The 22,245-nt window shown below is 45.5% G+C and overlaps 1 non-coding gene across 1 annotated transcript; it reads left to right on the top strand.

Moving 5' to 3' along the window:
* The first annotated feature begins 206 nt into the window (after positions 1-206).
* On the top strand, positions 207-279 carry Trnae-uuc (transfer RNA glutamic acid (anticodon UUC)). Its single transcript has one exon. It is a non-coding gene; the product is annotated as a tRNA-Glu (tRNA).
* The last annotated feature ends 21,966 nt before the right edge of the window (positions 280-22,245 follow it).

Below are 22,245 nucleotides of genomic sequence, written 5' to 3' on the forward strand. Positions count from 1 at the left end.
TGCTATTTGATTTGACTGGTACATTTGCATATACCAGTATATATATATATATATATATATATATATATGTGTGTGTGTGTGTGTGTGTGTGTGTGTGTGTGTGTGTGTGTGTGTGTGTGTGTGTGTATCTAGAGATCAAAGATGAGAGGACTGACCACCCTTCTACCATCCATGAAGGATTTGTAGTGCAGACCTTCATTGCGACGGGCGCAATAGCCGAGTGGTTAAAGCGTCGGACTTTCAATCTGAGGGTCCCGGGTTCGAATCTCGGTGGTGCCTGGTGGGTAAAGGGGTGGAGATTTTTCCGATCTCTCAGGTCAACGTATGTGCAGACCTGCCAATGCCTGAACCCTTTTCGTGTGTATACGCACGCAGAAGATCAAATACGCACGTTAAAGATCCTGTAATCCATGTCAGCGTTCGGTGGGTTATGGAAACAAGAACATACCCAGCATGCACACCCCCGAAAACGGAGTATGGCTGCCTATGTGTTGGGGTAAATAAACAAAACGGCCATACACGTAAAATGTTAAATGTTACATGTTTGTCTAAGTGTGTAGGTGTGCGTGCCTGAAATCTGATTGAATGACACAGGAAACGAATGATGAGCGTCCAATGGCAGCCATCAGTCTGCTCTACCCAGGAAGGCAGCCTGTTATGTAAATGACTTCGTGTTTGTAAAGCGCTTAGAGCTTGGTCTCCGACCGAGGATAGGCGCTATATAAGTATCCATATCAAGCAATCAATGCGACACACTCACCACTCTTCATGAAGTACCCTCTCTTCTGAAAGTGCCAGTACTCTGGATGAAGAATCCTAGTTTTAAGCCTCAAAAGTTATTTCATTTTATTTTTGATTTGTGTTTGTGGTAGTAGCAGTAGTTTTTTTTCCTTTGGCCACTGAGATGAAATATAACTGAATGTTTCAATGACAGAAGTAACAGCTGGGTAGAGGAAATGGGTGAATGGCGAACGAATATAAAGTGTTGTCCAGTTTATAATACTGTAAGTTTATTCAGTATTATAACAAGATAGAATGTTACAACCTGACTTACAAGATTGTTCTAAACAAAACGTGTTTCACGCAAACATGTCATCTATGAATAGGATACAATTCATTGAACTGTTTTGGTGTATATATCTTTAAACAAAAACCGACTTATAGTCATATCAGGATCTTTATGTTCATATTCACTTTGGAAATATTGCCATATATCAAATGTATCTCGAAATGAAAACTTGAAACAAGGAAGTTGGAAGAAAAAAGTCTTCCGGGGTTCTTAATGTGACAGTGGTTCGGGAAATGGGAAGGTGGGGAGGGAGGGGAGGCGGGTGTGTGTGTGTGTGGGGGGGGGGGGGGGGGGTAGTTTTGGTCAGATCACTGGTCTCTAGAGTGGTCCGGTTGTCTGTGTGACTTCTCTGTTTTCTGTTGGACGGCTCTCACATTGATTGGATCAGTGCCGCTGTCTCCAAGCGGGGGCAGGAGAGGGGTGTGGGGGGTGAGGGTAGTTCTGGTGGTATTCTGGTTGAAGTTCTGGTGTGGTGGTAGTTGTGCTTTTCTGTAGCGTGTATGGATTTTTCCGAATACAGTGACGCCTCCTTGAGCAACTGAACTGAACTGCAAACCTTGACTTTACTCTCTCTGTGTCTCTGTCTCTGTCTCTCTCAAACATTGGAGACGAATGACTGGGGGGCGAGGGGGGGGGGGGGGGGGGGCACAGTACCAGCCTGTCACATGGACATTTTAAGCAAATGACAAAGATACCAAAGTGCCGCTTATCCCTTTGCAGTTTAGTACACTTTGATTATGTTTTTCCTTTCTGTTCCATTTTATTTGTATTGCACCATTTTTGTTCTGATTTGTACCTACTATGTCATTAGAGCTTTACAGCTAATGACATTAAACATTTCAGTGTTCAGTTCAGTTCAGTTCTGTGTGTGTGTGTGTGTGTGTGTGTGTGTGTGTGTGTGTGTGTGTGTGTTACGTTGCATCGTAGGCCTGCTGCACTTTTTGAACTCTGCTGTCTTTTTGTGTTGTGGGGTGTTGTGTTCTGTGTCTTTTCGCTCTGGTCACGACCAAAACACGTATTCCCGCAGTGCGCTTCTATGCTTGTCAGCGTGAACATATGATTTCCCCGTATCAAGGTGGATTTTTCAATGGACTGATTGATGCCAGAGACAAATGAAATGAAAAGAACCTGTGATAAATGCTTCGTAAACGAGATTGCTGATGAGTTTCACTATTTGTTTGTGTGTCCTTGTTTTGATAGCGTGAGATATAAAAAAAAATCTAGATATTATAGAACCTGGTCAAACTCCATTAAAATTCAATTCTTTTCTGGGGAAATAAAGAATATTATTAAAACTTCAATCATTTGTTTCTTCTATATGTAATTCTTTTCGAGAAAAAAACCCCAACAACAACCTGTCTGTTGATATGGAAAAGAATGTTGTCAGTTGCTAAGGAAAAATTAATTGTTAGTGTGTATTTCCGTGTTTGCGCAAATGGGCTTTTTTTGTTTTCTTTTTGTTCTTTTGACATCACTCTTTTTGTTTGTGTGGTATGCGTAAAAGATGAATGTATGTAACGATTCAATACCCCCAGGGGCACAAGAAATAAACACTTTGCCTTGCTTTGCATTGCCTTGTCTTGCCTTGTCTTGACTTGCTTTGTCTTGCCTTGTCTTGCCTTGCTTTGTCTTGCCTTGATTTGCCTTGTCTTGCCTTGCTTTGTCTTGCTTTGACTTACCTTGACTTGCATTGCCTTGCCTTGCTTTGTCTTGCCTTGACTTGCCTTGCCTTGTCTTGCCTTGCTTTGTCTTGCCTTGACTTGCCTTGTCTTGCCTTGCTTTGTCTTGCCTTGCCTTGCCTTGTCTTGCCTTGCTTTGTCTTGCCTTGACTTGCCTTGTCTTGCCTTGCTTTGTCTTGCCTTGCTTTGTCTTGCCTTGACTTGCCTTGTCTTGCCTTGCTTTGTCTTGCCTTGCCTTGACAAAAAGTGTTTGCTCTCGTTTTTTTGTTTGTTTGTTTTTGTTTTTGTTTGTTTGTTTTACGTGCGAGCAGTGCAAGCTGAATACACAGCTCTGTGGTATTGTAAAAGAAAAAAAAACAACATGTGACCAAGGAATTCGGAAGCCTCCTAAGAAGCCTCATCTCATTCCAGAGAGTCAAATCCGCTGTTGCTGGAACAGAAACATGCAGCTGGGAAAGAGAGGGGAAGAGGGGAGGAGGGGGTGGGGGGGAGGAAAAGAGGGAAGTGAAAACTTTTCTTTCAACTGGGACTGGTGAAGAAGAACAAGAAGAAGAAGAGGAAAGCAAGACAAGAGAGAGAGAGAGAGAGAGAGAGAGGAGAGCTGGGACTTCCTGAAAACAGGGGGATCAAGGCCTCACTGCAGAAGGCTGCCACGTCAGCTGAATACCTATCGCAAGATTCGGCATCCCTCCTCCCTTCCTCCCTCCTCCCTCCGCACCCCACCCCTCTTGTTTCTGTCTCTGTCCCCGCCGGTGGTGTTTTGTTGCAAGATGCAAGAATACTTTTTTTAAATTTTTTTTTAAGATAAATTGTTGACGCTTTTGCTGATAAAAGGGCCAAATTAAAACAGTAGTGAATGAATACATGAATCGATTAACAAGTTAATAAATAAATAAATAATGAATAAATAGATAAATTCTCGTCCACAGAACAATGCAAAGGTAGATAAATCACCCAACGTTTCAATACTAAAAACAGATTCATTAATGAATATTATTAGCACACGTGGTAGATTGCGAAAATACCCAATCAAAAGTAAATGAACAGGTAAATCAACACATAAACAAAACTACAAGAAAATAGATGGAAAATAAACATGGTTTTTATTTTAAAACAAAATTGTTATATATACCCAACACTTATAATCATACACACATACATTCCAGACATAAAATGTGGTAGGCTAAGGTACAAATTCCTGACTATGTAATCACAAACAAGTAACAAATACATTTTTAAACTATGCGCATTCACCGCAGACCTAAAATGCAGCAGGAGAAATTATAACACCCCATCTACACTCCTCTCAGTGGACAGCAAACAGCCCAGTGTGACACGGGCTGTGTGTATGACAGCAAACAGCTCAGGTTTCACTCTGGCTCCTTGAATGACAGCAAACAGCCCTGTGCCATACAAGCCTATTGTGTGTGTGTGTGTGTGTGTGTGTGTGTGCGCGCGCGCGCGCGTATTTTTGTATGCATGCATATGGTGTGTGTTTTTCTGCCCTTCACCAGCACCAGGATATAACCCACCAGATGGACCGCGTCCGAACGGATATACACCTGGACAAGCAGCCAGGACTTCATCCTTCAGCAGGCAACCAGGGCTTCCCCCCTCCCTCGGAACGCCAGAAGAGCCAGGACTTGACCCGTCTTCAGACAACCAGCACTTCCTCACCAGCGCCACTCCCCCACTCCCATCCTCTCTGGAACGCCAGACCAACGGCCAGGACTTCACTCCTCTTGGATCTTCCACCCCCTTTATGAGAGCCAGTGCTCCCCCCCTTGGAACGCCAGGCGGACCTTCCCACCCGAACAGATGTACAGGAGTCACCCCCTCGAAAAACACATCCTTCGCCGAACCAAGCCAAAGTGTTGAACAATTTGAATTCAGGGCGTCCTCCAACAGGTCGCTACACCTGACATCTGGACCTCCATTCCTAGCTGTCCACACGGAAGGATCGACATCCTAGTTGAGTTAGGGTGTCTTGCTGTTCAGTAATGGTCCACATGACTTTTTCACATTTGACATTCGTTATTAGTTGTTTATCTTTTACGATTTTTTATATAATATATATACTTAAATGTCTATTTCAAATACATTCCATATTTGATGACACCCCCCTTCTACCCTGTTTCCCTCAACTCACCATTCACCCCTTTCTCTCCTACCTTGTAAATGATAACATCTAAATATGAAAATGAGTATTTTAACAAAATGCCTACAACTACCGGTATGTGTGATGGGACATTAAACAAAACTCCACTCCCAATGGTCCGCAGCAGAAATGGACTTATTTTAATTGTCAGGTCACTGGTATGCTATGCATTTATGCTGTGTTTGTATGGGAGAGAAAGTCTGCTGTATCAATGGAATATGAAAATTATGACAGTAATAATAGGAGCGGAGGAAAGAGTATAAAGAGGGAGGCGGAGTCGTGTATGAGTGTGTGGTGTATGAATGTCATCCCCTGCATGTGGGGGTACCAATGAGAGGTCACATGCCTCAAGTTTTGCCTCTCAGAATGTTCACTTGTTTATTCATTGCTGTAGTGTGATGTTAATTGAGAACGTGAGGAGAGGAAATGTCAGTCAAAGATAAGTGACAAAGTTGGTGAATGAACGAGTGAAAGAACGTATTTTATAAAAATAAAAAAATAAAAATGTGATTACACTTGTGTTCATCTGAGTGTGTGTTCTTTGTTCGCTTCGTATCCTGAGCTGTGTACAAAGGACTGGACGTCATGTCGTAGAGTGAAGGAAAGAACTAGTTCATAATTAGTTCATAACATTCATCCATGACGAGCATTTTCCAAGGGAAGAACCCCGGTTTGTAATGGAATTATCTAGTGGTTCGGACTTCTTTGCATGTATGTCGGTCAGGTTCAAGAATGACTGTACATCTCTCCTCCACCTCCGACACTTTCCAATATCACTTCATCCCCTTCTGGCCGTCCCCGCAAAAAAGCAAACTGTTATTCAGATTTTCTTATTACCACAACATACCCATACAGAATTATTGGATCAGCATAAACCCGATGACATTACTGCTCGGCAGTTTCATAAATCCTAAGAGCGTGTGCTGCGCATGGAAACGGTTGTCAACATAAAACGGGCACCTGTTTATCTCGGCCTCCGTTCTGAGCTGCGTGGTTTACGGGGCCGGCTGCCAACAAAGGGGTCGACTGCACTCGACAGTAAATTGTCTTGCTGCTCAACACTGGCCCATGCCGGACAATGGCTTGTCTGGACTGTCTGTGCACGTGAATGTCAAGCACCAGCCGGATGTTTTGTGTGCAGGGCAAAGGCCATTCTGTTGACGGGGTAGGAAGGCTGTGTTATGCCATTGATGGGCCTGGTATGTTTCTTTTACCAGTTCTACCCTCCTTCCCAATTCTCCATGTTTATACCCGCAGTAGCTGTTTGCATGTTTGTGCTGCAGAGGAGGAAGGAAAAACAGGAAAGAAATACAGATAGATACCCTTTACCTATCCCACCAGATAATAGAGAAAGGCACGGGCTTGACCCTTATGTGGATACCATCCCACTGTGGGATAAAGGGAAACGAGATGGCAGACAGAGCTGCAAAAGATGCCACCTCAAAAGACAACCACACTGACCTCGGACTATCCCAGGCAAAGGTGCAAAGCAAGGTTCGAACCGCCGCGTTCAAACTGAGAAACGAACACATGCGAACCCGTTGCCAGACACATGGGTGGCTCTTCCTCCCGACGAAGGGGAAGAGAGAACGCCTCCGCATACCCCGGACAAACGTCAAAGTCCTAAAAAGGATCAGGACCGAATGCCGAAGGAACGTCCTCATGGACATCAAATGTGCATGTGGCAGCGACGCCACACTTGCACACGCCTTCAGCGAGTGTTCGGATCTCGCCAACACACTGACCCCACTATGGGTTTATAGAAAAACCCACGACCTCAGTGTCCAGGACTTTCTCCATTCCCACCCCACCCTGGGGCTGGGGCCTGTGAGAACCTTGACCGACTCTCTCCTGTCCTCGGGCGTTGCCTCGTGGTTTTAACCACTGCGCCATAGGAGCACGGGAGCGTAATGTGCGTGTGAGAGAAGTATGCATGGCGGTAAAGGGACACTTCCCACCGATGGATGACCAGGAACCAACCCGAACGGACCACCACCCCTAAGAGGAGCCAGGAACTAGCTAGGATACCCATCGGACCACCAGCCAGGACTCCACCACCCGATCACAGCCAGGACTCCACCACCCGAGCACAGCCAGGACTCCACCACCCGAGCGCAGCCAGGACTCCACAACCCGAGCACAGCCAGGACTCCACTACCCGAGCACAGCCATTATATCACCCGAGCACAGCCACTTCACCACCCGAGCACAGCCAGGACGCAGCGCGGACCACCCTTGGATCGCAAACACGGACATCCCCGGCCGCCAGGACACAGCGAGGACTCCCCTCGGACCGCCAGCCAGGACTACGCCCCCACAGGACCACAGGTCCAATGCCTCGACCACACAACTCCTCACGGAAAAGACCAAAGCCACGAACAACATGACCTTCAGGGCGAAATGCCAATAGGTCGTTAACCTCACCCATACGGCTTCACGTTTTCCCTTGCAACACCTGTGGGAAGTGCTGCGCATCCAGAATCGGCCTCTTCTCCCATATGAGGACACACACCGACAGATAAGCCTGCCTGCCTACTCATCCGTCGGTCCGACGGGAGACTCCATTGACGGCGCCCTGACCTGTTTGAAATCCTGCGTTACAGATCCAAGTCACATTGTTTCCGAACAGTTGCTTACTTGGTTTTGGAAATCTTACCACAAAATGTCACTGTTTCACTGTTAAATCTTTCAGATCTAATCTTAATTTGTTCAAACGATATGGTATTCTAAACTAGTTCTGCAGACCATTGTCTACCCCTTCCCCCTCGACCATCAGTGTGTGCGTTATATGTCTATGCGGGGCTTGGGTGTGAGACTGGTGAGGTGAGTTGTGAGTGATGTTACACAACTTTTGTACTGTTTTTCACACACTGCTTTTAGCTTATCGTGTTTCCCCCCCAGTAATTCATCGAATAATTCATGCCACATGATTTGTAAAACGCATTTAGAGCTAGGTTGAGCGCTATGCAATACACATTATTATTGTTATCATTATCATTATTATTACTGAAACGGTGTTTCGCTCTGCTGTTCGTGTAAGGAGTTTGCAGGTAAACGGGCAAGGTTGCTATGGAGGTCAGGCGGTATTCAAGTGAGGACACAGGTAATGCAGCAGTTAAAATCCCCTTCAGTGTCAGGGGGAAAACAGCAGAAAGTGGTGTTTCAGGTCATAAAACATTATCCAAAACAATAAGCCTAAAACCGAGAAAATGGCCTGGAGATATACCACTCTAGACGAACTGTGTGAATTTTCAGCCTCCCAGAGCTATTTCTCTTTTTCTGATTATCAGTGATCAGTGACGTCACTGCACGTACGTAATACGTTTATGGCAGTCATGGGGTTTTACTAACACTGTGACAAAGACGGGAACGTTTTTGTTTGTGTGTGTGTGTGTGTGTGTGTGTGTGTGACAGCACAACCCCACACCAGCAGTGGTAGGGCCGAGCACGTGAACCCCGCTCCTTCTGACTGACACAGGGAGCGACAAACCGTTTTATTTCCTCCCATGAATCCAATCCCAATGGCTGATTTGGTGAGTCTCTCTATCTGTGTGTGTGTGTGTGTGTGAAGTGAGCAGGTTCAGGCAGACCGCTGGAAAGACGTACGTGAATATCCTTTCTCTCCCCTCCCCTCCCCCCCGTCCCCTCCTGTGGTCTTGCACACGACTACCCCTCTCCCACCCTTTCCACACCATTTGTATTTTGTTTCTCTCTCTCTCTCTCTCTCTATCTCTTTCTCTCTCTCTCGCCACCACTTCAATGTTCTTATCCCACTAATGTTTGTCCCTTTTTTCATATCAAAATATTCATTTACTCCTTTATTTGTTTTGTTTTTTCTCAAGGCCTGACTAAGCGCGTTGGGTTACGCTGCTGGTCGGGCATCTGCCTGGCAGATGTGGAAAAAGCGTATATGGATTTGTCCGAACGCAGTGACCGTCGCCTCCTTGAGCTACTGATACTGATACTGATTGTCCTTTTTTTTTTCTTCTTTTTTTTGTCCCCTTCAGTCTTCCTTTCTTTAAATGGCATGTCCTGCACTCACTGACTTTTCCATAACTTCCCCCCCCCCCGGACCCCCCCCCCCCTCCCTGATGACGAAAAGGTTGCGAGTCAGGACATGTCTTCTCTTGTGACTGATGGCGGTGTTTCTCTGTCTCCGATTCTAGAGAGAGATAATGGAGTTTGCAGAGCCCAAGATATGTTTCGCGTTGCCTCGAGCAGAAAAGCATATCTTGTGTTCGTGCGAGTTTTTGGTCTGTTTTAATGTCAGAGGTTCAAATTGTATAATTATTTTTTTTTTTTAAGTTTCAAGTTAATGATAGAATTTTGCTTTTCTGTGACAGTTTCTCACGATTGGCCTTTTGTTATCACGATACAGCTTGGAAACTTTTGAGGTGTCTGTGAAGAAAATGAATATGTTTCAAAGGCAGTTTGCTGTCCACAGGGACGCGCACGCGTATACTCTCGTACACACACACACACACACACACACACACACACACACACACACACACACACACACACACACACAGATATATAGCCCGTGTATTACTGAAAAAGTGAATCGACTCCCGAATGCGAATATTAAAAAAAATTAAATAGAGAGAGAGAGAGAGAGAGAGAGAGAGAGAGAGAGAGAGAGAGAGAAGAAGAAGAAGAAGAAAAAGAACAGGAGAAAGAATGGAAAAAAAAGGGGGGTGGGGTTGAATGGTGTAAAAAGAGGAAAGAAACAGTCCGAAACACAAATGAACGTAAAGAAAACAAAGAAAGAGAGAGAAAAGGAGAGAAAGTAGAGAAAAAGAAAAGTCTAGGAAAGCCTCCTCAGCAGCTGCAGCAGCCTAAACAGGGACGCGACACCTCATCTCCAGTTTCATTTGCATCCATCATTCCCCCTGGCTACAGGTGCAACGTCTAGAATGAACTCTTTTGCAGATCGTGTCAACGGATTACAAAACAAAATCCATAGTCTTCCCCCCTTCTCTTCACCCCCCCCCCCTCCCTCACCCCCTCCTTACTCTGTTCCGTATCAGTCACTTTCTTCAGCCCAGTCTCCCCCCCCCAGCCCCCCTACCCCCTCTCTCCCTTCCTCCATCTTCTTTCCCCCTTCCCTCCAAACTTAAAAAAGTTTTGGATTCTCAGTTTCTTCAGAGCTATATCATATACCTTTACACCACATCTGCCATATACCTTTACACCACATCTGCCTAATCATAACGCAATAGTACACCATGGAAGTTTAAAAGAAACTAAAACAAAAAAAAAGTGGGAGAAATGGGGATTGGGTGGTGGTGCCGTATGCACTAAATCCAGCAGATGCCCAGCCAAAACATGAAACCAGCGTGCTGATCTACCCGAAGTGAGCCACCTTACTGATTGAAACGTATTCCGGAGTGCACTGGCCTCAGAACAGACAGGGTTTTTTAACGTCAAGGAAAGAAGCAACTTAAAAAAACCGAAACAAGTAGAATAGAGAAACGAAACGATACGATATAAATCGTAAAGTAAATGAGTTAAGAAAAAAAAAAAACGAACAAATAATGAAAATGTGTATTCTGCAGCAGAAGTACTTAAATGGGAACTGTTACAACTCTACCGTGAAAATAAACATACATAGTAAAGAAAATAAATAGCATTACAGGCAAGGGAAGGCATATGAAAAATCGTCTTTACTCTTTGTTTGTCTTAATATTCATACACAATAGCCAAACTGTGAAATCGAATGCCGTGTGTCATTACTCCAACCTGTTTTTGAATATGACTCCTCTCTTTTATTCTGAGGTAATGAATGAATGTATATATATACATCGATGGATGAATCAATGAATTAATGAATAAAACAAATGATACAATACTTCATTCAATACTTTTTTAAAATTTTTTACAAGACCCAATTCTGTCTGTCTCATTTTGTGTCTTTTGCATCTGTTCTGCTTTTATATGTCACTTCTCTGTCTCTTCGTCTCCCAGTACATTGTGCAAACCAATTATCTGGAAGAAAAAAAAGACAATGAACTACAGTGAGTCTGCTTGCCTGAAGACTGTGCTGGTGTTATATGGACTTTAAAAGAACAAAAAAATGTAGGCGTCCGTCAAAGCAACTCCACCTTCTCTCTCTCCCTGTGTTACACACACACACACACACACACACACACACACACTCTCTCTCTCTCTCTCTCTCTCTCTCTCACACACACACATTCTCTCTTTATGTGCCCCAGTGACCAATCAATTTTCACAGAATTGACAATACATCCATCTTTTATTGTTGTTGTTGTTTTTAAACTCCAACCAAGATTGTGCTGGAGTGTAACATTTCCATACGAAATGCTCTTGTTCCTTTCTTCTTCTTCTTCTTTTGTTTTTTGTGTTTTCTTTTTCATCTTTTTTTTATTATCTTTTTATCTTTTTTATTGTCTTTTTTAAATCTTTTTTTAATCTTTTTTAAATTATCTTTTTAAAATCTTTTTAATTATCTTTTTTATCTTTTTTTTAATGTACAAGTTCGCTGCAGTACTTTCCACCGTCATGAACAAGTTCCTACTCTTACGGTCAGTATCACTGACTATAGACAGCTCGCGAGGAACTGGAGTTAGGAGAAAAACCCAATAGACAGGGAAGGCGAAGGGAGGTTGAAGGGGGGGTGGGGGGTGGTGGGGGGTGATAGGACTGTGGGTGTGGGGAGGGCGAGGAAGGTGGGCGCGCGGGTTGGAGTTGCAATGGAAGTCGTGACAGTGATCGCCCTGTGCAGTCAATTGACTCCATCACTCTGACTCCTCTGCTTTTTTGTTGGACAGCTCTCGGGTTGATTTGATCAGTGTCGCTGTCACTGGAGGCGTTGGTGGCTGACTGGTGGTGGTGGTGGTAGTGGGAGGTGGTGGTGGTGGTGGGAGGTAGTAGTAGTGGTGGTGGTGGGAGGTAGTATTCGTGGTGGTGGTAGTGGGAGGTGGTGGTGGTGGTGGGAGGTAGTAGTAGTGGTGGTGGTGGTGGTGGTGGGAGGTGGTGGTGGTGGTGGGAGGTAGTATTCGTGGTGGTGGTGGTGGGAGGTGGTGGTGGTGGTGGGAGATAGTATTCGTGGTGGTGGTGGTGGGAGGTGGTGGTGGTGGTGGGAGGTAGTAGTAGTGGTGGTGGAGGTGGTGGTGGTGGTGGTGGGAGGTGGTATTCGTGGTGGTGGTGGTGGGCAGTGGTAGTGGTGGTGGGAGGTAGTATTCGTGGTGGTGGTAGTGGGAGGTGGTGGTGGTGGTGGGAGGTAGTAGTAGTGGTGGTGGTGGTGGTGGTGGGAGGTAGTATTGGTGGTGGTGGTGGTGGGAGGTAGTAGTAGTGGTGGGGGTGGGGGTGGGAGGTAGTATTGGTGGTGGTGGTGGTGGGAGGTAGTATTGATGGTGGTGGTGGTGGTGGTAGTGGGAGGTAGTATTGATGGTGGTGGTTGTGGTGGTGGTGGGAGGTAGTAGTGGTGGTGGAGGTGGTGGTGGTAGTGGGAGGTAGTATTGATGGTGGTGGTGGTAGTGGGAGGTAGTATTGATGGTGGTGGTAGTATTGATGGTGGTGGTGGTAGTGGGAGGTAGTATTGATGGTGGTGGTGGTGGTGGTGGTGGGAGGTAGTAGTGGTGGTGGTGGTGGTGGTGGTATTTAGGTGTGTTGGTAGTAGTTAACTAGTGGTGGTGGTGGTGGTTTCGTGGTGGTATTTGGGTGATGATGTGGTGGTAATGGTGGTGGTGGTGGTGGTGTTGTGGTATTAGGTGGTAGTGATTGGTTGTTGTTATTGTTCTTGGCGATGGTTGTGGTGGTGGGTGGTAGTAGTCACTATGATGGTTGGGTGATGGTGGTTGTGATGTTGGTTGATTGGTTGGTGGCGTTAGTAACGTAGTGGTGACTGTGATGGTTGGATGGTGGTTGGGTGGCGGTGATTTTTGTGGTTGTAGTGAGCTGGCTTGTGTTCTTATTCCTTCGCTTACAGTTGTATATTCTCCGTGGCCTGTCGTCATACCGATGTTGTCATGCAAACTCACTCATCACAAATAGGATTGAGTATTTTGGTGTGAACGTCCGTGCGTGAGAGAGAGAGAGAGAGAGAGAGAGAGAGAGAGAGTGTGTGTGTGTGTGCCCGTGCATGTACACTTTTCTTTTACTTTTCATATGTACTTGTCTCCCTCCCCCCAACCCCTGCCCTTCCATCCTCTTTCTTTCACATTTACATACAACTTTCCTGAACAGACATTTTAGTGTGTACGTGTGTGTGTGTGCGCGCGCGGACACACACACACACACACACACACACACATTCGCCACTTTTAACAGCAGACTTCAACCTTCAAGTCATAAGAATCTTATATATTGTAAGCAAAACGATACAATGATACAGCGTCAACAGGCCACCTACTGAGAAACATTTAAGAAAAACAAAGAATATATATCTATAAAAAAAATTTTAAAAGTAGTAAAAATAAGTAATTGGGGGGGGGGGGGGGAGGAGGGGGGGGGAAGCACTGAACAAGACATCCAACTTTACTGTCGCCAAGAACAAAAATGTTAAATTTACTTGTGGAAATAAAGACTTCAAACACATCATGGGAATGGGATAAAAAGGTTCAGAAAAAAATAAATAAACAGATAAATAAAATACAAATAAAATAAAAGATTCTGGGACGGTTGACAGGGAATCAGGACCCAACGGCAGAAATCTGAGCACGACTTGAATAACTTTGCCAGGGTTCCAGACGCTCTCTCTCTCTCTCTCTCTCTCTCTCTCTCTCTCTCTCTCCCCATGACCTTGGTAGATAAGTTTATCATGCAAACCGACGTCGTTCATGCTCTTCTTCCATTTTCTTGACTTTTTCTTTTGAAGATTTATTTGACATTGTTGGTTATGTTCATGGTACACTATAACAATGGTTCACTCTTACATTGTCAACACGACCGTTTGTGACAGGGCAAATGGCCAATACAATAAAATTCTTGCGTTCTCTCTGTCTGTCTCTCTCTCTGTCTCTCTGTCTCTGTCTCTGTCTCTGTCTCTCTCTCTCTCTCTCTCTCTCTCTCTCCCTTCCCCTTTTTTTTCTCTCTTCCCTATCTCTCGCTGTCTCTTTCTCACCCTCTTTTCTCTCTTTCTTTCTCTTTCTCCCTTTCTCTCTCTCCCTCACTCTCCCACCCCTCTCTCTCCCCCCTCTCTCTTTCCACTGTCTCTACCTCACCCTCATCTCTTTTTTCTCTCTTTCCCCTCCCTGCTAGCCACCCTCTTCCCTCTCTCTCTTTTCCCCTCTGTGTCTCTTCGTCTGCCTCCTTTGTCTCTCTCTCACCCTCTCTCTCCCTCCCACTCTCTCTCTTTCTCTCCATCCCCCTCTCTCATTCCCTCCCCCCTCTCTCTCCCCCTCCTCCATTCTCTATCTCTCTCTCTCTTACCCCTCTTTCTCCCCCTCGCCCTTCTCCCTCTCTTCCCCCCCTTCTCTTTCCCCCTTCTCCCCCCCTCTCTCTCTCTGTCCCTCTCTCTCTGTGTCTCTCACTCTCTCTCTCTGAACACTATTTCAGTGTACAGTGTTCTCTGTTTTTCTCTCTCTAAAACTTGCGTACACACAACAACAACAACAACGAAGAAAAGCCTCTGTTCTACCGTGCATTGTTATCGCTACAGGACCTCACAGCTTTCCAGCAAGGAAGCCAACAGGGAACCATATTTGATTGGCAGAAATCGAATGACTTTATTGCCAAGCGGTTTTATGAAGCCCACGTGTGTGTGTGTGTGTGTGTGTGTGTGTGTGTGTGTGTGAGTGTGTGTGCCGTGCATGGTAATGGTAGTGGGCATAAAACGGGTATCTGGCTAAACCATCTGGGCCCCTTGTTCTGGGCTGCCCGCTTTATGGCCCTGTTCCCGGCGAGGTCGAACCACCGACAGACAGACAGACACTCTGTTGAAGTGATTGTGTCGCTGTTCAACACTGGTCTCTGCCAGACAAAATGGCATGTCTTGTGTTAGTGGAAACGTGCATTGGGGTAACGAGCGAGCAAAGACACAGTATTTTGTTGTTGTTGTTGTTGCTGTTGTTGTTGTTTTTCTACGTACGACTACTAAAGCCAGAGGCGTTGTTCGGGGAATAAATAGTGCGATAAAGTGTGACAGTGTGTGCGTGCTCGTCCTGAGGACTACGTGGTTTTTACTGTGCCATTTTATGCATGCGTGCGCTGTCTCAAGGACTGCATACATGTGTATGTCCATTCCTGCTCTTGTGTATAATCGTTAACTTGAGTTTTTCGTGAACAATTTTTTCAACTAAAATTTAACCTAACTGCAGTTTATTTGTCGTGACTTCAATTCTGTTACAGGTTTGGTCTGCAATTACATGTTCATTCTGAGATGTAAGTGTTTTCGGTAGATTGTCATTACCTTCTGTAAGGTCAACATGAAGAAGATATCATTTGCGCTTTTGGTAGAGAGGCACGTGAATAGGGAATTTAGGATAAATAATGAAAATCAGACTTGGTCTGAAGTTGTTCAAATACATTTCTCTTTGCTGCGATTTTTGTTTTATGCAGAACGTTTGAATGAATGGAGTCTCCCGTCGGACCGACAGACGAGTAGGCAGGCAGGCTTATCTGTTGGTGTGTGTCCTCATATGGGAGAAGAGGCCGATTCTGGATGCGCAGCACTTCCCACAGGTGTTGCAAGGGAAAACGTCTCCAGAAGTTGAGCCCTGCTTCCTTCGCTCACGCTTCTCCTTAATGGCCAGCGTTTTCTTGTTTTCAAACGTCTTTATGCCACCAGAGCACAGCATCCTCCAGCGAGAGCGGTCAAGGGCATCAGTTTCCCAGGGAGCGATTTCTATGTCACAGGCTTTGAGGTTTGTCTTCAAGGTGTCCTTGAAGCGCTTGCAGAACGTTTACACATCACTTAATGTAGTTCCGACAGAAATTTCTCTTTGCTTCAATATTTGTTTCATGCAGAACAGTACACATCACTTAATAAATAATATGCATGTGCATATGGTGAACATGCTATCTAGAGCGACACATTCTCCATTCTCCGGGTTTTGCAGGATCCACTGTGACAAAAACATCAGTATCTATTATTGCATTACTGACAACAAGTGACGGCATTAAGCACATCAGATTCGTTACCCTGAGTGGCACAAGAAGCAGAAAACTGTTTTATTCTCCTCCTAAATCTAATTCTCCAGGCTGGTTTGCAGTTCAGTGCTCTCTGCGTGAATTCAATAGTCCTGACTGAACCCTGTGGGTGAACTAAGAGACTCCCTGCCCTGGTTGCTGGGATGCTGCTGTTTCATTCAAACACTGGACTTTCAGTCTGAGGGTCGTGGCTTCGAATGCCTGTCACGGCGCCTGGTGGGTAATGGGTGGAGAGGTGTTTTTTTCTGATCTCCTGTGTGAACAGATGTGCTGACCTGCCAGTGCCTGAACACCCCTATGTGTGTATACGCATGCAGAAGATCAAATACGCACGTTAAAGATCCTGTAATCCATGTCGGCGTTCGGTGGGTTATAGAAACAAGCACATACCCGGCATGCACCCTCCCAAAAAAGGAGTATGACTGCGTACGAGGCGGTGGTAAAAACGGTCGTACATGTAAAAACCCACTTGTGTATACGAGTGAACATGAAACTCGCAGCTCACAAAGGAAGAATAAGAAGAGATTCTAGTCTTCCTGTCCAAAGGGAAGACAAATGTTCTGTTGTCTCCCGTTTGTTTTGCCTGTCTGTTCAGGAAATATGTCTTGAACTATTGCACACCAAACGACTCGATTTACAGATTAGTGGGTGGGGTTGCTGGTGGCAGGGGATTCATTCCACGACAAATAGACATATTGTTGCTGATTTGGGATCTATCTGACTTGTTACTGTGGGACAACCGCCCCCCCCCCCCCCCCCCCCCCCCCCCCCCCCCCCCCCCCCCCCCCCCCCCCCCCCCCCCCCCCCCCCCCCCAATCGCTATCTTCCAAAAGCAGGGTAAAGACTATTGATGCGATGCAATCATTTTTCTTGTCAGTGTTGTCGATTTCTTGTTTGGAGTCCGTTTTAACCTTTTGACTCGTTCTGCTCTGTCACAGACAGAACTCTCTCAGTTTTTTTTTCCCTCTCTCAACATTCACCCTCTCCCTCTCTTTTCCTCCTTACTATCCTCCTCCTCCTCCTCCTCTTAATCTTTTTTTTTCTTTACACACGGTTGAGCAAAATGTGACTGGAGATTATAGGAAAAGAGAACGTGTGAACTTCACTGCTCTGGCTCTGACTTCGTGTTACTACTGAAGTATTCTGTCATTCCAAAAAAAAAAACAACCGTGGTCAATAACCTCTTTCTTCTTTGTACTTCTTCCCATTCATTTTTTCTTTCCCTCCGGGCAAACAGACAGTGGCTGGACTTCATGAGGACACGCCTCTGTCAAACGGTGGTATTGTTCTGGGCATGCGCAGAGACGGTCCATCTGGGGTTTAAAAAAAAAAGGAGAGAAAAAAAGAAGTCAAACCAACTGAAGTAAGAACACTTGTGAGCACTCCAGCCACAGTTCGTGGGATCGTGACTGACGCTGAGGACTGCGAGGAAGGAAGGGGGATAGGGGGAGGGAGGGAGAGGGGCAGGGCGAGGGAGGGGGGGAGAGGGATAGGGGGAGGGAGGGAGGGAGAGGGACAGGGGGAGGGAGGCAGACAGAGAGGGGAAAGGGGGGTGGAACGGAAAGGAGAGACGTGTGGTGGTGAGGAAAGGGGTGAGGAGTAAAGAGACGTAAGGAGGAAAGAGAGAGGACCAGATCGCCACGTGCCTTCCCCAGCACAGCAAGGAGTCTCTCAAAGTCTGTGTCACCACGTGACCTCTTTGAAGCAGGCCGAGGCCACACGAAAACGGGTCCCCACGAAAACCGCTTGTTCGGACAAGACTCTCTTCATGCATGCAAATCCCCAAACGAACTCCCCCCCCCCCTCCCCCCCCCCTCCTCTTCTGTCTCTTCATCCCTGTTTTTCTTCTCCAAACCCAACCCTTCTTTATCCCCTCTTACACTTTCCAAAGGCGTATGGATGTGCGCCACGGACAACGTTGTTTTATTGCTTTGACTTCTATTGCAGGATTGGAACTGGTGGTTTTGTGTGCGATGTTATTTTTGCGACTGTGTGTGTGTGTGTGTGTGTGTGTGTGTGTGTTTAGATTAGAGATAGCTAGATGGATGGATGGATAGTTGGATAGACAGACAGATAAATAGATAGATAGATAGATAGATAGATAGGTGGGTGGGTGGATTGGTAGGCAGGTAGGTAGATATATGTTGGATTGCAGTTTCATCTGTTGACACATTTGACATAGAATGTAAAAAAAAAAACCCTTCTTTCCACTCAAATCAAACTTGTATTTGTGCTGAGAGAATGTAAAAAAACACACAAAAAATCAGGAAACTCATCGAAAGCGCGCTGATACCGCAAAAATTCCTGTCTGCATTGCTCAAACCTGTTCACTCAAGAACATCTTCAACACATGCATGTGCATAACCTGAAAAAAACAACAACCCAAAAACCAAGCACACAGAACAGACACACTAAAATAAAGGTATCGCAGTCCTACTCACTGGTGTGACATGCAGACCATCTTATGAATATTCTGTATAGGACGGAGCGAACCATTGAAATTGAATCGGAAAACTTAATACTCCACACAGACCTTTCAGTCAGGCGGCAGAAGGACCTTTGGCTCCGGAACGAGTTGGCATGCTACCCGCAACGACCACATTTCACTTTTGTGTATTTGTATTTAATAATAATAATGGTAGTTATATAGCGCTGAATCTTGTGCAGAGACAAATCAAAGCGCTTTCGCACCAGTCATTCACACGCAAGCATAACTCTAAAACTGTAGAAACTAAAGACAAGGAAGGGCAGGCAAGGGAGGCTATTTTGGGAAGAGGTGGGTTTTAAGGCCACGACGTGAAAGAGCTGAGTGTGGAGACTTGACGAAGCGAAAGAGGAAGTTCATTCCAATCGCAAAGTCCAGAGACAGAGAAAGACCGTGGCCAACAGTCGAGTGTTTGAATCTGGGTATGCGTAAACAGAGTGGATCCGAAACCGATCGTAGTGAGCGAGATGGATACTTGTATTTCTTTTTATCACAACAGATTCCTCTGTGTGAAATTCGGGCTGCTCTCCCCAGGGAGAGCGCGTCGCTACACTACAGCGCCACCCATTTTTTTGTATTTTTTCCTGCGTGCAGTTTGATTTGTTTTTCCTATCGAAGTGGATTTTTCTACAGAATTTTGCCAGGAACAAACCTTTTGTTGCCGTAAGTTGTTTTACGTGCGCTAAGTGCATGTTGCACGCGGGACCTCGGTTTATCGTCTCATCCGAATGACTAGCGTCCAGACCACCACTCAAGGTCTAGTGGTGGGGTGGGGGGAGAGAGAAAACATCGGCGGCCGAGCCGAGATTCGAACCAGCGCGCTCAGATTCTCTCGCTTCCTAGGCGGACGCGTTACCTCTAGGCCATCCACTCCATATGTGTTGCTTCTCTCCAGCAGTTTCTCTCCCAACTTGTACAAGGTAAAAAAAAAAGTCTGTCCACCTTGTTTTCAGTCCAAAGCATGGACGTGTCACCAGGTGAGGGGATGCAAGATATGTGGGGATACTTGTAATTTCACAGAGCCAGGGCTTATAATCATTCATCTGAACATATCCTGTATTTTCCAATGAGCCCATTAGGTTGTCCATTTGGTTGTGGTTGGACGTCCAGTTGTTTTTGTTTTTTTTTAATCTTGGGATTCTATAAAGAGTATATGGATAGATAAATTAATACATGCATACATACATAGACACATAGACATACAGTCATATAGAAAAATAGACAGATAGGCAGATTTGTGTGTGTGTGTGTGTGTGTGTGTGTGTGTGTGTGTGTGTGTGTGTGTGTGTGTGTGTGTGTGTGTGAAATAAAAAAAACAAAACAAAACAGTAACAAGATGAAGAGGAGAGAAATAATGGAAATTACTGAGTGAGTGGTAAATGAAAGAAAATATAATTATGTACTGGCATTCTGTTCAATCGACAGATCTAAAAATGATTGTGCATATCTCTCTCTCTCTCTCTCTCTCTCTCTCTCTCTCTCTCTATATATATATATATATATATATATATATATATATATATATATATATACACAACACACACACACACACACACACACACACACACACACACACACACACACACACACACACATCTTTAACAAGTAGGTATTCCTTTTTTAATAGGAGAGATGTGAGAACTGAGAGAACCACCATGACTCCAGTGGGAAGAGGACAAGATAGGGACAAGGGAACGGGAAGGGCTGTGGACTTTGAGGAGGCTGACATCACAGAGGATCTGGAACTCCGGCCAGGGGTAGATAATCACCAGGGACAGGGCTGACGCAGTTGCAGACGACGTGACAGACATGCCGACACAGCCATGACGGTGTAACAAGGACAGAGACAAACGACACGGTGCCGCTTCCCTCTGATCCACGAGTCCCGCGCTTCAGTTGGTGTGTGTGTGTGTGTGTGTGTGTGTGTGTGTGTGTGTGTGTGTGTGTGTTTGCATAGTGATTCCCCCTGCTGATGGAACGGAACGTTTGACGGAAGACTCGGTAGAGGGATGGAAGAACACGTTTCTTCCCCAATCCCAGCCATCTTGTGCATTGTTAGAAAGCGATGGGTTTAGGGAGGAGAGGTTGGGGGTGGGTGTCGGGGTGGGGGTTGGGGGAGTGGGAGCGGTTGGGGAGTTGTTGGGTGGTGCTGTGAGCAGGTCTGGTTTTTTATACTGAGTTCATTTGGTTGGTTTTCCGGTTTCATTGATGGGTTCTTTGGAATTGGTTCGTCGGCTGTTTGTTACTGAGTGCAAGCTCCACAGTATAACTGAAGCAAGAAGCTCACAGATCGTTTGAATCCGTTATTGTCTACTTTGTCGTTTTCTTCGTGTGTGTGTGTGTGTGGGGGGGGGGGGGGAGAATGGGGTGTGGGGGGGGGGGGGGGGTTCAAGCTTTTCGTCTTACATTCACCTTGAGAGCTTTCCAGTTATGTTTCACACAGGACTCTCTCTGTCCTTTTCTTTCTTTCTCTCTCTCTCTCTCTTTCTCTGTCTATTTCCTCTCTCTCTCTCTCTCGCTTTCTTTCTCCCTCTCACACACACACTCTCTCTTTCTCTTTGTCTGCCTCTCCCTTCCTCCCTCACTCTCTCTTTTTTCCATACCCCATCCCTGCATCTCTCCCTACCCTCTCTCTCTCTCTCTCTCTCTCTCTCTCTCTCTCCCAGTCTCTATAAAAAAATATTTTTTTCAAAGCCTTTTTTTCTGCTGCACGTCTCCACAAACTCCATCATACCATTCCAGCTGCAGGCAACAGGATTATTGGATCAGCAGAGTTGCAGCGAACTTCATCGCCAGACATTTTTATGAACTCTGTATGTGCCGTACATGGTAATGGCAGTTGACATGAAACGGGTGTCAGTCTATATGGATTTCTCAGTGCATGGTCTAAAGGACCACGCTTTTCGTTCTCGTTTTTCCTGCTCTGCATCTTCCAGGAAGACACGGCATGTGATGACAGTCGATGCATCGTAATGAAAATCCCCGAGCCCTATTTTCGTGTGCATGCATGGCAAATCAATTGATGCAGCATACCTATAATAAAAGGTGTCATGAGCTCTAGTTTATGGCGTGTATTGTATTTTTCAACTGTCTGTTCCGGATATTTTTTTTCTCCCATATTTTTTTTCTTAAAAAAGGTGGAGAAAGCACAAGTACGTGTGTGCATGACCTGGAATCTACGTTTTAATATGCTTGTGCTGCATGTGCTCAGTTTGTGTGTGTGTGTGTGTGTGAGAGAGAGAGAGAGAGAGAGAGAGAGACAGAGAGAAAGAGAGAGAGCGAGAGAGAGTGCGCGTGTGTGTGTGTTTGTGTGTGTGTGTGTGTGTGTGTGTGTGTGTGTGTGTGTGTGTGTGTGTGTATTGATGCCAATAGGTGCGCGCGTGCACACACTGTCTTTTAGACATGGACGTTTAGTGTGCGGCCTTTGTTTGGTGTTGACTGTAAAGTAATTGTTTCTGCTGTTCACTTTGGACAGCCTTGATTCATTTGAAATCGGTTCATGCAGTTATATGGCTCTCATTCACGTGTCTTTTCCACACAATGTTCATGTATTAAATTCCTTCTTCTTCGTTCGTGGGCTGCAACTCCCACGTTCACTCGTGTGTACGCGAGTGGGCTTTTACGTGTATGACTGTTTTTACCCCGCCCTGTAGGCAGCCACACTCCGTTTTCGGAGGTGAACATGCTGGGTATGTTCTTGATTCCGTACTTCGTTCAAATCAAGAGTCAAGCGAGTGAA

Source organism: Babylonia areolata, chromosome 1 (genome assembly GCF_041734735.1).
Source record: "Babylonia areolata isolate BAREFJ2019XMU chromosome 1, ASM4173473v1, whole genome shotgun sequence".
Taxonomy (NCBI): domain Eukaryota; kingdom Metazoa; phylum Mollusca; class Gastropoda; order Neogastropoda; family Buccinidae; genus Babylonia; species Babylonia areolata.